We start from the raw sequence: 12,500 nt of genomic DNA on the forward strand, positions 1-12,500 counted from the left end.
ACGGTAAGAATATTTTGTTCTGTGGAACTGTCTACTACAAACAAGTCACCTCCCAGGACTTGTGTGTAACAGCGAACCATCTGAAACTGTTCTGAAACTCAAAATGGCTTATACTTACACACATATTTACTTCAACAGTGCTCAATATATAGGTAGAGCTTGGTAGTAATTTATGAAAAACTCCCTAGAATATTCTGCGTTTCATATATATTTTCATGGCATACTACTTACTGTATATATATATATATATATATATATATATATATATATATATAATCATTATATCCATCTACCTATCTAACTGGCGAAGTTATATTTTGATAAGTTTATCAAAACATGTCAGATCTTGTCAAACTGTGAACTGATCAAATTGCACCGGAAGGTATCGGAACAGCTGACCGGTGATGTGTCGTTTGTACACCTGTTCCAGTTTGCTATATATATATATATATATATATATATATATATAATATTTCATTCATGTGAAATCTTTTTATCATTTTTTCTTTTATCTCCTATTCCCCTTACCTCACACTTTTTTAACCAAGTAAGATCTGTGACTTATTTTTAGTTTCATTAAATACTTTTACATGCAAAATCCGATCCCGCATTTTGCTAATTCCTGCCCTCCGATGAGAAGGAGAGTATTTCTTCGAAACTCCGCGGATTAAGGACTATTAACTTATCTTGTGCTTCCTTTTTTTAAAATTAAATATGTTTTTAACTCTTTTTCAAGATGTTTTTTAACATGTTTTATTAATCATTTGTTTATATTATAAGCTCTATTTGCTTTGTGGTTTTAATGAGCTTTTACATCTGGTTGAGATTATCTTACTTGTAAATATTAACTCTTTAATATTTATAATATATTTTAAGTTTAGCATTTTGATTACCTTGGTAAACTTATTGCAATGTTTATATATATATATATATATATATATATATATATATATATATATATATATATATATATATAATCATTATATCAATCTACCTATCTAACTGGCGAAGTTATATTTTGATAAGTTTATCAAAACATGTCAAATCTTGTCAAACTGTGAACTGATCAAGTTGCACCGGAAGGTATCGGAACAGCTGACCGGTGATGTGTCGTTTGTACACCTGTTCCAGTTTGCTAGGGCAAAGTGTGGAGTTGGATGTCACTATATCATTATATATATATATATATATATATATATATATATATATATATATATAATCATTCAAACACTACCGTATTTGAATATATGGTTAAGTGTTAGTTTTACACATTTAGAACCACTTTAAAGCTCATTTTGCGACCAAATTTAACACAATTTTATCAGTTTATAGGTCACCTTCTCAGCTATATTTTGAAATAAAAAATTTCAATTTTCGTTCATTAAAACACAATATATAATGAAATTACTGCTGTTCAAAAGTTTTCAGACTAGGTAAGGAGTGTGAGAGTCAGTTTCTACTGATTGGCTGTTGGTTACCATAGCAACTTTTTCACCATTGAAGTACGTTTTAGAGACGATTTCATTTGATTGGCTGTTGGTTACCATTGCAACCTTTTCTTCATGGTGGGAACATCGCTCGCATGCCATCTTATCTGAGTAAACAAAAGTGATGCTCTTTGCTGTACGAAGGCTGATAATATTTAGCTTACAACATCGCCTGTTAATTCACTTTCTCATTTTTCGTCCCTTTTCTCTGTTTATTTACTTAATTGCGTCTTTCGAAGTTGAACATCCAAAAAAAAAACGATATTTGTGCACCATGCTGCATCTGCAAAAGAGCCTTTTGATCCAGGATAGACTTGCACCGTCAGATCAGATGCTGTAATTCGCCAACGTACAAACCTGAGGCGCAGAACTCTATTATCTCCTGATATAGACGGATGTCAACAATATATTCGTCCAAAAAATCCAGGGGTTAGGATTAGGGTTAGGGTTAGGATTAGGGTTAGGGTTAGGATTAGGGTTAGGGTTAGGATTAGGGGTAGGGTTAGGGTTAGGATTAGGGTTACCTACAAACATGCGTTCACATTAGTAAATACAAACATAAATTAATTTATCCTTGGGATGTGATTACGAATTTCTTTCTAAAAGTAAAGCCTCCTATTTTTTATTTAAAATGTTAAAAAGCTACAACGACAGGAGTGGTACGATTAAAACAAGCGACCCTTTGTGCTCCAGAATTTATTTTCTACATAGTCATCACCGTTCTCATTTCCCTCTTGCTAAAAATTCAATGCCGCGTCTCTGCTTATGACGTACGTGCATGACAGGGGTTGCTTTCTTAGAGTCTATCCACGTCAATATCTTCAAAAGTTACATCAAACTTTCAGGTCATGAATACATAAGTTCAGTCATCATAATAATTCAATTTGTAGTCATCTCTGATCCATTGGGGCGGAATAAAAATAGGAGGCATTACTTTTGGAACGCTCTCTCGCTGTCTCTCTCTGTCTGTCTTTCTGTCTGTGTGTGTGTGTGTCTCTCTCTCTCTGTGTGTATATATATATATATATATATATATATATATATATATATATATATATATATATATAACGCGTAATTATCCGGCTACAGAAAAAACAAAACAAAAAAACACAGCTACCATTAAGTGGACTTAACTTAAAATTCTTCCATTCGACATCATGACGAAGAATAAGAAATATATATATATATATATATATATATATATATATATATATATATATATATATATATATATATATATATATATATATAGCCAGTAGAGTTTAGTTTCCTAGAAGTACATCCAATGAAACAACATGCGTCTACAAAAGAGTGCTCAATGAGTGAACAGAGCAGGTATATTAAATTTATTTATACAAACATTAATGGCTACATATTTGCATACATGTTTCTGTAATCACCCGCGGTGGGGGACTACGTCTTCAGCCCAAGAATTTGAGTTTTCGACGGTAATTCTTGGCCTGAAGACGTAATCCCCCAACGCGGGTGATTACAGAAACATGTATGCACATATGTAGCCATTAATGTTTGTATAAATAAATTTAATATACATATATATATACAGATTGAAAAAGGAGGGTATATCTCCGAAATATATCTCTCTCTTTAAAAATAAACATCTGTTTATTTTATAAAGTTTTAAAAAAGATCGCGTTGTTATTTGGCTTTAAAGTGTTAAATGTAACACGTCTCTTATTTTCAAATTTCCCTCAACGCCTTTAATGGATAAACCTACCCAGATATATATATATATATATATATATATATATATATATATATATATATATATATATATATATATATATATATATATATATATATATAAATTGGACCAATTTCTCGCAAAATCCATAGCGTTAAAAATACTCAATTTCACTGAATATTTTACACGAGTATTTTACACTCGAGACGAAACATCTTTTTATATGCTGTCTTTATCGGCCACAAAACTAACTAATTTGCATATTGGTTTTGAAAAGGAACATTTTATTAATTAACAAGTATTTAGCATCGTTTTTATTTTGCAATTTATTGATGTACTAACGTGCAGAATTTTAAATGTAATGTAGGCAGTTATGTCGCTGCTCAACTCCCTAAAGTCCCCCGTTAGACATGATCCGAAATAGCCTCTTATGCTCCAATAGCAATGGGCCTTGTTCCTATTTACATGCCTCGCCAAGAGGGAAGAGTTAGACACACGGTCGGTTTTTAATGTGGGGAAAATCCAGCTCCCCCAAAAGTGGCACTCTGGATAGGAACAAAAATAAAACATGTCATGAAGGATTTCTCCTCTACTGACCGAGGACAAAAGGACTAAGTGTAGCATATGAACAGATACTACACTCATCCCGAGGGTCAGGAAGATGTGCCTTGTTTGGAGTTAAAAAAATGTAAGAAAAGGCTTAAAAAAAACTGAAAATTTAATATGGTTTTATGGGTTAGGCGCAAGAGTACTAAGGGTTCTTGATTCTATCCCGGGTACCGCCGAATCTCCTTCCTCGTTTAATAGATGAACTCACTCCCCCTCCCCGATAAAAACAAACAAACAAACAAACATTCGTTTGATTTTTTTTCAAAGACAAAGTCCACATATAAACTTGTGAGGAATTTAGGTCAATATTTATGTTCGGTCATAATACGTACCTATCACCCTCTCGCCACTGCTGATGAGAGCTTGTTGCACTGCGTCGAGTTCAAAGTGGGGTTGGAGTGAGGGTTGACTACGAGGTGGGGGAGGTGCTTATAATCATACGCGAAGGCCATTACCCGGCAAATCTTACTCGTTCAATACTGCCTTTAAGCAAAAAACAGATTAACTTGTTTTCAAATAATAATTGAAATAATTGTTATCTTGTATCAATGATTAAATGCATTCGTGTGAAATTTCATAAAATCGTACCAGTCGTTCTCGAGTGCATAGGGAACTCACTCAAACACAGCTACACACAAAGTTCCTTTATATATATATAATACATATATATATATATATATATATATATGCAAAGTTTCCTATACACTCGAAAACGGCTGGGACGATTTTATGAAATATATATATATATATATATATATATATATATATGCATATATTTGCATTATATATATAGTTTTAAAATATAATTATCCATTGACACGTGTTTCGTCGTCTACGACTCATCAGAGTGGATGAATCTAGCGAGATTCGAAACTGGGACCCCATGATAAGAAGCGTAAACCTCTACCACCAGGCGATCTCACGCAACTGTTGAATATATCGCGATTTACGTAGATGCTATTTATTTATTTTTTATTTTAACGATACGTTTGGAACGAATTCAATTATTTATACTTAACATAACATAACCATCATGACCTCCCACAGCACGAAGGCCAGCCTGATAGCCACCCATTATACATAAATGCAAGTTCGGAATAATTTTCTCTTTGACCAATTTGGTACCCCCAAATGGGGATCGACATATGTATTCTTTTTAAAATATAATTATTCACGACACGTGTTTCCTCGTCTACAACTCATCATCATCATATATATATATATATATATATATATATATATATATATATATATATATATATATATATATATATATATGATTTTCAGAATGTGAGAGATTATCTATAAATATAAAAGCGAAAATGTATATATATATGTGTGTTCGCTTTTTGTGTGTCTACAAAAGGCTTCTTTCAGAGAAGCGGTTGGTCAGTTCAAAACTTTTAAAAACTTACAAATCGTAATATCTCACACTTAACAACGAAGCTCGCCTGTCTATTTAATTTGGTCGATTTCGGGAAGATAAATATTCAATGTCGCTCGCCCCATGTGGGTTAGTCTTTTTCCTTTAACATCTTCGGGGTGGGGAAAGCGTTCAGCAGTAAATGCATACCATCTCGCAGTCAAAACTTGACCTCATTTAAAACGGTCACCTGCTAAATCCAAGTAATTAAATAAATTCAAACGTGTTTCCGTTAGCATCTTGCGGTGGGGCAATGGTTAACATCGCACTTTTTTTTTTCACACTTTAATTTACAACTTTGCCTCAACGGTTCGGGGGCGATCCTCGTACTTACTTTTTTTAACCCCCCCCCCCAAGCACCCGGGCAACGCCGGGTACCCCTCGCTAGTATATAATAAATTCTACAGCCAAACAACGTAGCAACCCACAAGAGCCATGGCAGTCAACGAACCGGAAGTCCAAAACTCCGGTTTCGCCCTCATTTGGCTCGCTAAGTTAACATTGCTGGATAGCATCGTCTTTTCGAGTTGAAATTCCTACTTGTGAGACACCAGCTTGGGGTTATTAGCTGGTTTGATGACTGCGTTCCTTGTCGTGACGAAGTAAGTCCATTTTCACAATCGGATTTTGGCGCTGTTTGCTTGATCTGTGTTAGTTAATAGAATTTCTTGTGTGCGGGGCATTTGCTCAGTTGCAAGAGGCTCAGGTTTCGAATCCTAAGTTCGGATATGTCTAATTGATGAGCCCAAATGAGGGCGAAACTAGAGTCTTGGACTTCCGGTTCGTTTACTGTCATAGCTCTTGTGGGTTGCGACGTTGTTTCGTTGTGGAATTTATTATATACAATCTCTTATCATTAATTGCTCGCTAGGTTAGCATTGCTGGATGACATCGTCCTTTCGAATTGAACCTCTTACTTGGGGTTATTAGCTGGTTGGATGATATATAGTTATTTCTTTGTTTCCCCACTGAGCAAATTTTTTAATATGGATAGTGAGGGTAGTGACAATTGGCATGAAGGGTTTCCCCTACATTGACCAAAACTGATGCTCAAGAGCAATTGTCTGATATGTGGGGTTGCCACCATATATAACTTTGATTGCAGTATCTGCCGGAAGAGGTATTACACTGTGATAACAGAAAAAAGATGTTGGCCCGACGGCCAAGAGGAGAAAACTCGTGTGTGTAGTCAGCACCAACCCTATTCAGGGTTTAACCGGCTTCCTCCAAAGGAGAAAGTTTCATGGGAGTATGAAATTCACAAGCAGTCCCCAGTTGCATGTATATCCCCGTTGGGGAGATGAAGACGTTAGGTTTTTGCAACTTTTTGCAGGGAGGTGTCGACGTCCTCCTACATACAGCACCTGGTCTTCCCAAATTGGTCACCCATTTTAGTAATGACCAGGCTTAACGTTGCTTAACTTCAGTGATCTGACGGGAACCGGTGTGTCAACGTGATTCTGCCGTATAAGAAGAGAAAAGTTTTTCGTTATACCGGATAGTGTATTTATTTGCTTCCCCACTGAGCAAATTAGGCACAAGACTGTTTTTTAATATGGAGAGAGAGGGAGGGGGAGGAAAAAGAGGACCGCTCCCGAGAGGTTGGGAATGGGAGCTGGATAGTAACTATTGGTTGTAGGGTGATCCCTACTTTGACCAAGGTTTGATATGTGGGGTTCCGTCGGAACAGATACTACACTTTGAGGTATTTATTTGCTCCCCCACTGAGCAAATTAGGCACAAGGCCGATTTTTAATGTGAGGAGTGAAGGAGAAATGGGGACCAACTCCCCGGGGAACTGGATAGTGACAATTGGTATGAAGGGTTGCCCCTACATTGACCAAGGTCTTATATGTGGGGTTGTCCCCACATATGGTCTTTGCTTGCAGTATCTGCCGGAACAGATGGTATTTATTTGCTCCCCCACCGAGCAAATTAGGCACAAGGCCGATTTTTAATGTGAGGAGTGAAGGGAGGGGGATGGGAAAAAGGGGACCAGCTCCCGAGAGGTGGGAAATGGGAGCTGGTTAAAGGTCAAGCATGTGGGGTTGCCCCCACATCTGGTCTTTGCTTGCAGTATCTGCCGGAACAGATGGTATTTATTTGCTCCCCCACTGAGCAAATTAGGCACAAGGCCGTTTTTAATGTGAGGTAAAAACCAGCTCCCCAAAAAGGGGGCACTCTGGTTACCAAAAATAATAATTGTCCCAGTATAGAGGGTTTCCCCTCCATTGACTGGTACAAATTATCTTAAGTGCAGTATCTGCCGGAACAGATGGTGTTTATTTGCTCCCCCACTGAGCAAATTAGGCACAAGGCCGTTTTTAATGTGAGGTAAAAACCAGCTCTCCTAAAAGTAGGCAAAAAGGGGGCACTCTGGTTACCAAAAATAATAATTGTCCCAGTATAGAGGGTTTCCCCTCCATTGACTGGTACAAATTATCTTAAGTGCAGCATCTGCCGGAACAGATGGTATTTATTTGCTCCCCCACCGAGCAAATTAGGCACAAGGCTGATTTTTAATGTGAGGAGTGAAGGGAGGGGGAAGGGAAAAAGGGGACCAACTCCCGAGAGGTGGGAAATGGGAGCTGGTTAATGGTCAGGCATGTGGGGTTGCCCCCACATCTGGTCTTTGCTAGTCATAGCATGCAGTATCTGCCGGAACAGATGGTGTTTATTTGCTCCCCCACTGAGCAAATTAGGCACAAGGCCGTTTTTAATGTGAGGTAAAAACCAGCTCCCCTAAAAGTAGGCAAAAAGGGGGCACTCTGGTTACCAAAAATAATAATTGTCCCAGTATAGAGGGTTTCCCCTCCATTGACTGGTACAAATTATCTTAAGTGCAGCATCTGCCGGAACAGATGGTATTTATTTGCTCCCCCACCGAGCAAATTAGGCACAAGGCTGATTTTTAATGTGAGGAGTGAAGGGAGGGGGAAGGGAAAAAGGGGACCAACTCCCGAGAGGTGGGAAATGGGAGCTGGTTAATGGTCAGGCATGTGGGGTTGCCCCCACATCTGGTCTTTGCTAGTCATAGCATGCAGTATCTGCCGGAACAGATGGTGTTTATTTGCTCCCCCACTGAGCAAATTAGGCACAAGGCCGTTTTTAATGTGAGGTAAAACCAGCTCCCCTAAAAGGGGTCACTCTGGTTACCAAAAAATAATAATTGTCCCAGTATAGAGGGTTTCCCCTCCATTGACTGGTACAAATTATCTTAAGTGTAGTATCTGCCGGAACAGATACTACACTTTGATCTTGTCCCCCGTGCCACGGAGGGCCGGATGGGGAGTTCGTCATATCGGATAGAACGATAAAATTGTCACCATACTAAAAAATCTATTTTCCGTTTTCTTTTTTTTTTTGTTGCAGACCATCTACTAGTTGGCCAGTTGTGTACAAATTCCAACAGCGATTGGAGCCTTCTACCATGTCTGAAAGTGACACAGTGTTCAACGAGTGAGATCGACTTATGTTCTCTACCAATGCACGTTATGACAACATAACCATTGTCTTTAAAATGCATCGCTGGATTGCCACGAATAACAGGGACATCCCTAGGATGATGAAAACAAAGTTTCTGGCTACGCTTATGGTATTTCATGTGTTTTCAAGTGAGCGCCACATGATGCTACATCGGTTTGAAAGTCAACACCAAAGTATACCTGGATGTGCTGAAAATTGTGGTAATCCCCTGGTGCAATCAGATGACCCTGGGTGTGGCAGCAGAACACGGCGCCGGCCAACAAGTCTGAAGAAATCCAGGCCTGGCTTTAGAAGGAGTGCTACTAGTTTGCACCCTTTTCTCACTGGCCCCCGTCTTCCTCGACCTGAACTCGCTGGACTACTTTGCTTGATTATACATCGATAACATCACCTACATGACCTCCCACAACACCAAAGCCAGCCTGATCGCCGCCATCCGCCGAGTATTCGCGGAGCTCCCGCTAGTGCTTGTGGAAAAGGTATGCTCCCGATTCCGGCTCCGTATTGAGGCAGTGATTTAGGCTGAAAGCGACTACATTGAATAGATGTCAGATCTACTATATAATCAAGTTACCTGAATTAATTTTTTCAATAAAAGTTTTAAAATAAAGCTGTAGTGTTGTTTTCTTTAGGGTGACAATTTCATCGTTCCACCTTGTATACTTTATTTTTTCTCTCCTTTTTGTCTCGATTCAAAGTGACCCCCTTTTTTTTAGCAATACTAGATTCCCCACATTTAAAACCGCCCTTGCGTCTAACCATGTCCTTGTGGGGAAGCAAATAAATATGGACTTTAATTAGTGATGTGCGTCTCTATAACACTACAAAATGATGTGCATGGCAGTTGGATAGCCTGAGTTTGACATATCTAACCTTGTGTCATAGATTAGGAAGGGGGTAGCGTCGTCACTTTATATATCTCAGCAAAACAAACCGTGTACAACAAAGAATAGGCAGTTATGGCATTTTCTGGCATTTCTTTATTGAGCTGAGATCTGGTTGAGTGAAGTACGAGGAAATTATGTCTCCCAGGCTTTATCTTGTAATGCTTTAAAAAGGGTTACTTTTTTTTGTTGCTAAATTGCCCGAGCGCTGTAACATTGTAAATGAACCAACACGCTTTTACACAGGTAGTACAAACGTTTATACACGTAGTACACCTGTTTACACACGTATACCCAACACGCTGTAGCAGGGTACGTTGCAAGGAACATAGGACAAATAATAACTCGACTCCTTTTTTTTGTAACAACAACATTTATCTCCTCATTCTCCCGCCATGTGCCAGCTCTCGTTACGGCTGTGATATCACCCACGTCTCTTACGTGATCGTATTCTCTAACGCGCTCTCTCCATTTTATAGTCTTTTTCGTTACAGTGGCGTCATTTCGCATTTCGTATGCATCTGCCTACGCGCGTCCGCGCTCTGTTACAATTCTAACGGGTTGCTTAGGCATTATTTGTGGACAATAGAGCACTTCACTGAGTGCGCTAAATTTTCAAAGGTCTATCTGAAGTTTAACTATTTAATAACTGTCACCTATCTCTATGTTTGCTAAGAGGTTACTTGGCATGGTCCGGACATAAAATACGCTTAAATATGATATTTTAATTCATGTAGATTTCACATTATAGAGCCAATTGTCTATTGATTATTATACTCAATACATATATTAGTCACTTAGTAGACCGCCCGGCATTACCCGGACATAAAGTACGCTTAGATATAATATTTTGGTTAATGAAGATTTCGTATTTATTATTATATTATATTGGACCCAATACATAGTAATGATTTAAAAAGTTAAAAAAAAAAAAAAATGACGTGCGCCACTACCAAGTATCGAAACCAAAACGTTTAACTTACGATTTGAAGTTAATGCCTCAGCTATGAAGACATGTTTGCTGCAAGGCTAAAAATTAAAACATGAACTAATAACTATTATGTTACGCATGCATATGTGTAATGCCATCCTTCGACCTTCACCTGGCAAATCCCATTTTTTAAAATTTTCACACTTTTGCACCGATTTTCTCCAGTTAAAACACAAATATAAAGTTTTGCATGCGTCTGAATACTCTATATATTAAGCTTCATGTGTGTAGATGAAAAACTAACAAAGGAGTTTGGTAAGCAAAATATTTTAAACAAATAGATACACACACACACACACACACACACACATATATATATATATATATATATATATATATATATATATAGATAGATAGATAGATATAGATATATATACAGAAGCTTGTGTTTACTATAACCTTTTTATGCAAATATTATGCAAGTATAAAGCATGTAAAATATCTGCATGAATATTATTTACACATAATATTTAAGAAAACCGAAAAAAATCTAGTAGGGAATTAATTAAATGAATGTTTAAAAGAATATGTAAATTAGCTAGGTCTTTTGCAGATAGGATATAATTCCACGACCCATAAAAAAAAAACAAAGTTATATATATTTTTTAAATAAATAGAAAAAAGTGCTTTTAATATGAATATTAATAAAATAAAATAAAATAATAGGATTATAGATTGACTTATAGTTAAAAGAAAAAATATATCATTTTGGTGCCATCATGTAGAATCGTAAGCAAAACATATTGCTCTTCAGCCTTAGTCGTTATCATCTGGACATATACATACAATAACTTAAAAAAATAACGTCGTAAGACATATAAATGTATATTTGAGCATATACAGACGAGCATTTTAGGTCGACTTACACTTGAAAAGTTCTAAATTTTTTAAATTTTGACCCCTTAGAAGTTATTTTCACCGACTAGAGACAAAAACGAATCTTTTTGCACAGATCCAAATCCCCTATATATAAAGTTTCAAGTCTGCAGACCAAAAATTTACAGACGATTTTGGTAGAGACCAATCCTCAGACAGACACATATGGCCACTTTTATATATAAACAAATAGACTAGCAAAGAGACCCGTCGTTGCTCGGGATTAAACGATGATCAACGAATGTTTCACACTCCGATATTTTTATCGTCATCCAAATCAGTGAAACTGCCCCTTTTTCAATCAAAGCGATTGATTGTCTGCTCTAGTTTGGGACCCACCGTTGTGCACTGGGAAAGAGCTTCGCATGCTTGACCGCAGTGACATAGTTCAAAATACATTGTGACTGCATTGCACTGTAGAGAACCTACTGTAGATTTTATAAAATCATTTTTTTTGCATATACTGGCCAGAATTAAAGTTTAAAAGGCATAAGTCAACTATCATGGTTCAATTGTGCTGTAAACAAAAACATTTATTTCGAACGCGCTCCTGTCATATCTAAAAGCTTATTGGTGATTGCATATGCCTGGCCTTACCCAGTGTACCGTGATAATGATTGATTTTAAGTTTTAAATGAAAAAGTCAAGTATCATGGTGCAATTGTGCTTTAAACAGAAACATCGATTTCGAACGCGCCCTTGTCATATAAAAGAACACATTGTTGATTTTTATGTTGTACCTTTCGGCTTGTGTCGTAATGAAACAACTCACATGCACTTGTGGTGTTAGTTTGTATATGGGGTTAACTTTAGTCATAGTCGCCCGTTCCTTTTTTGATCAGAGTATTTCGATTCTTGATTAGCGATACTTATCAAAGACATTCCGATGAAAACCTATCTAAGAACACTGCCAGACACATAAATTACCTTCGTTCGAAATTTCATAAAAATCGGCCCTGGGGTTTTCGAGTCGATAAGGAACTCTCTCTCTCTCTCACACACACTTCCCTCTTCACATAAAGTTTCTTTTATATAATATTAG

The 12,500-nt window shown here is 37.1% G+C and overlaps 1 protein-coding gene and 1 pseudogene across 1 annotated transcript in view; both read right to left on the minus strand.

Moving 5' to 3' along the window:
- LOC145263649 (uncharacterized) overlaps positions 1 to 12,500 on the minus strand; it is a 78,977-nt gene that overhangs the window by 64,816 nt on the left and 1,661 nt on the right. The gene's annotated exons all lie outside the window — the stretch shown is intronic.
- LOC145264067 (5S ribosomal RNA) lies at positions 6,574 to 6,692 on the minus strand (annotated as a pseudogene).

The sequence above is a fragment of the Euprymna scolopes genome, chromosome 39, assembly GCF_053919585.1.
Source record: "Euprymna scolopes isolate OS-2025 chromosome 39, ASM5391958v1, whole genome shotgun sequence".
NCBI classification, from domain to species: Eukaryota; Metazoa; Mollusca; class Cephalopoda; order Sepiida; family Sepiolidae; genus Euprymna; species Euprymna scolopes.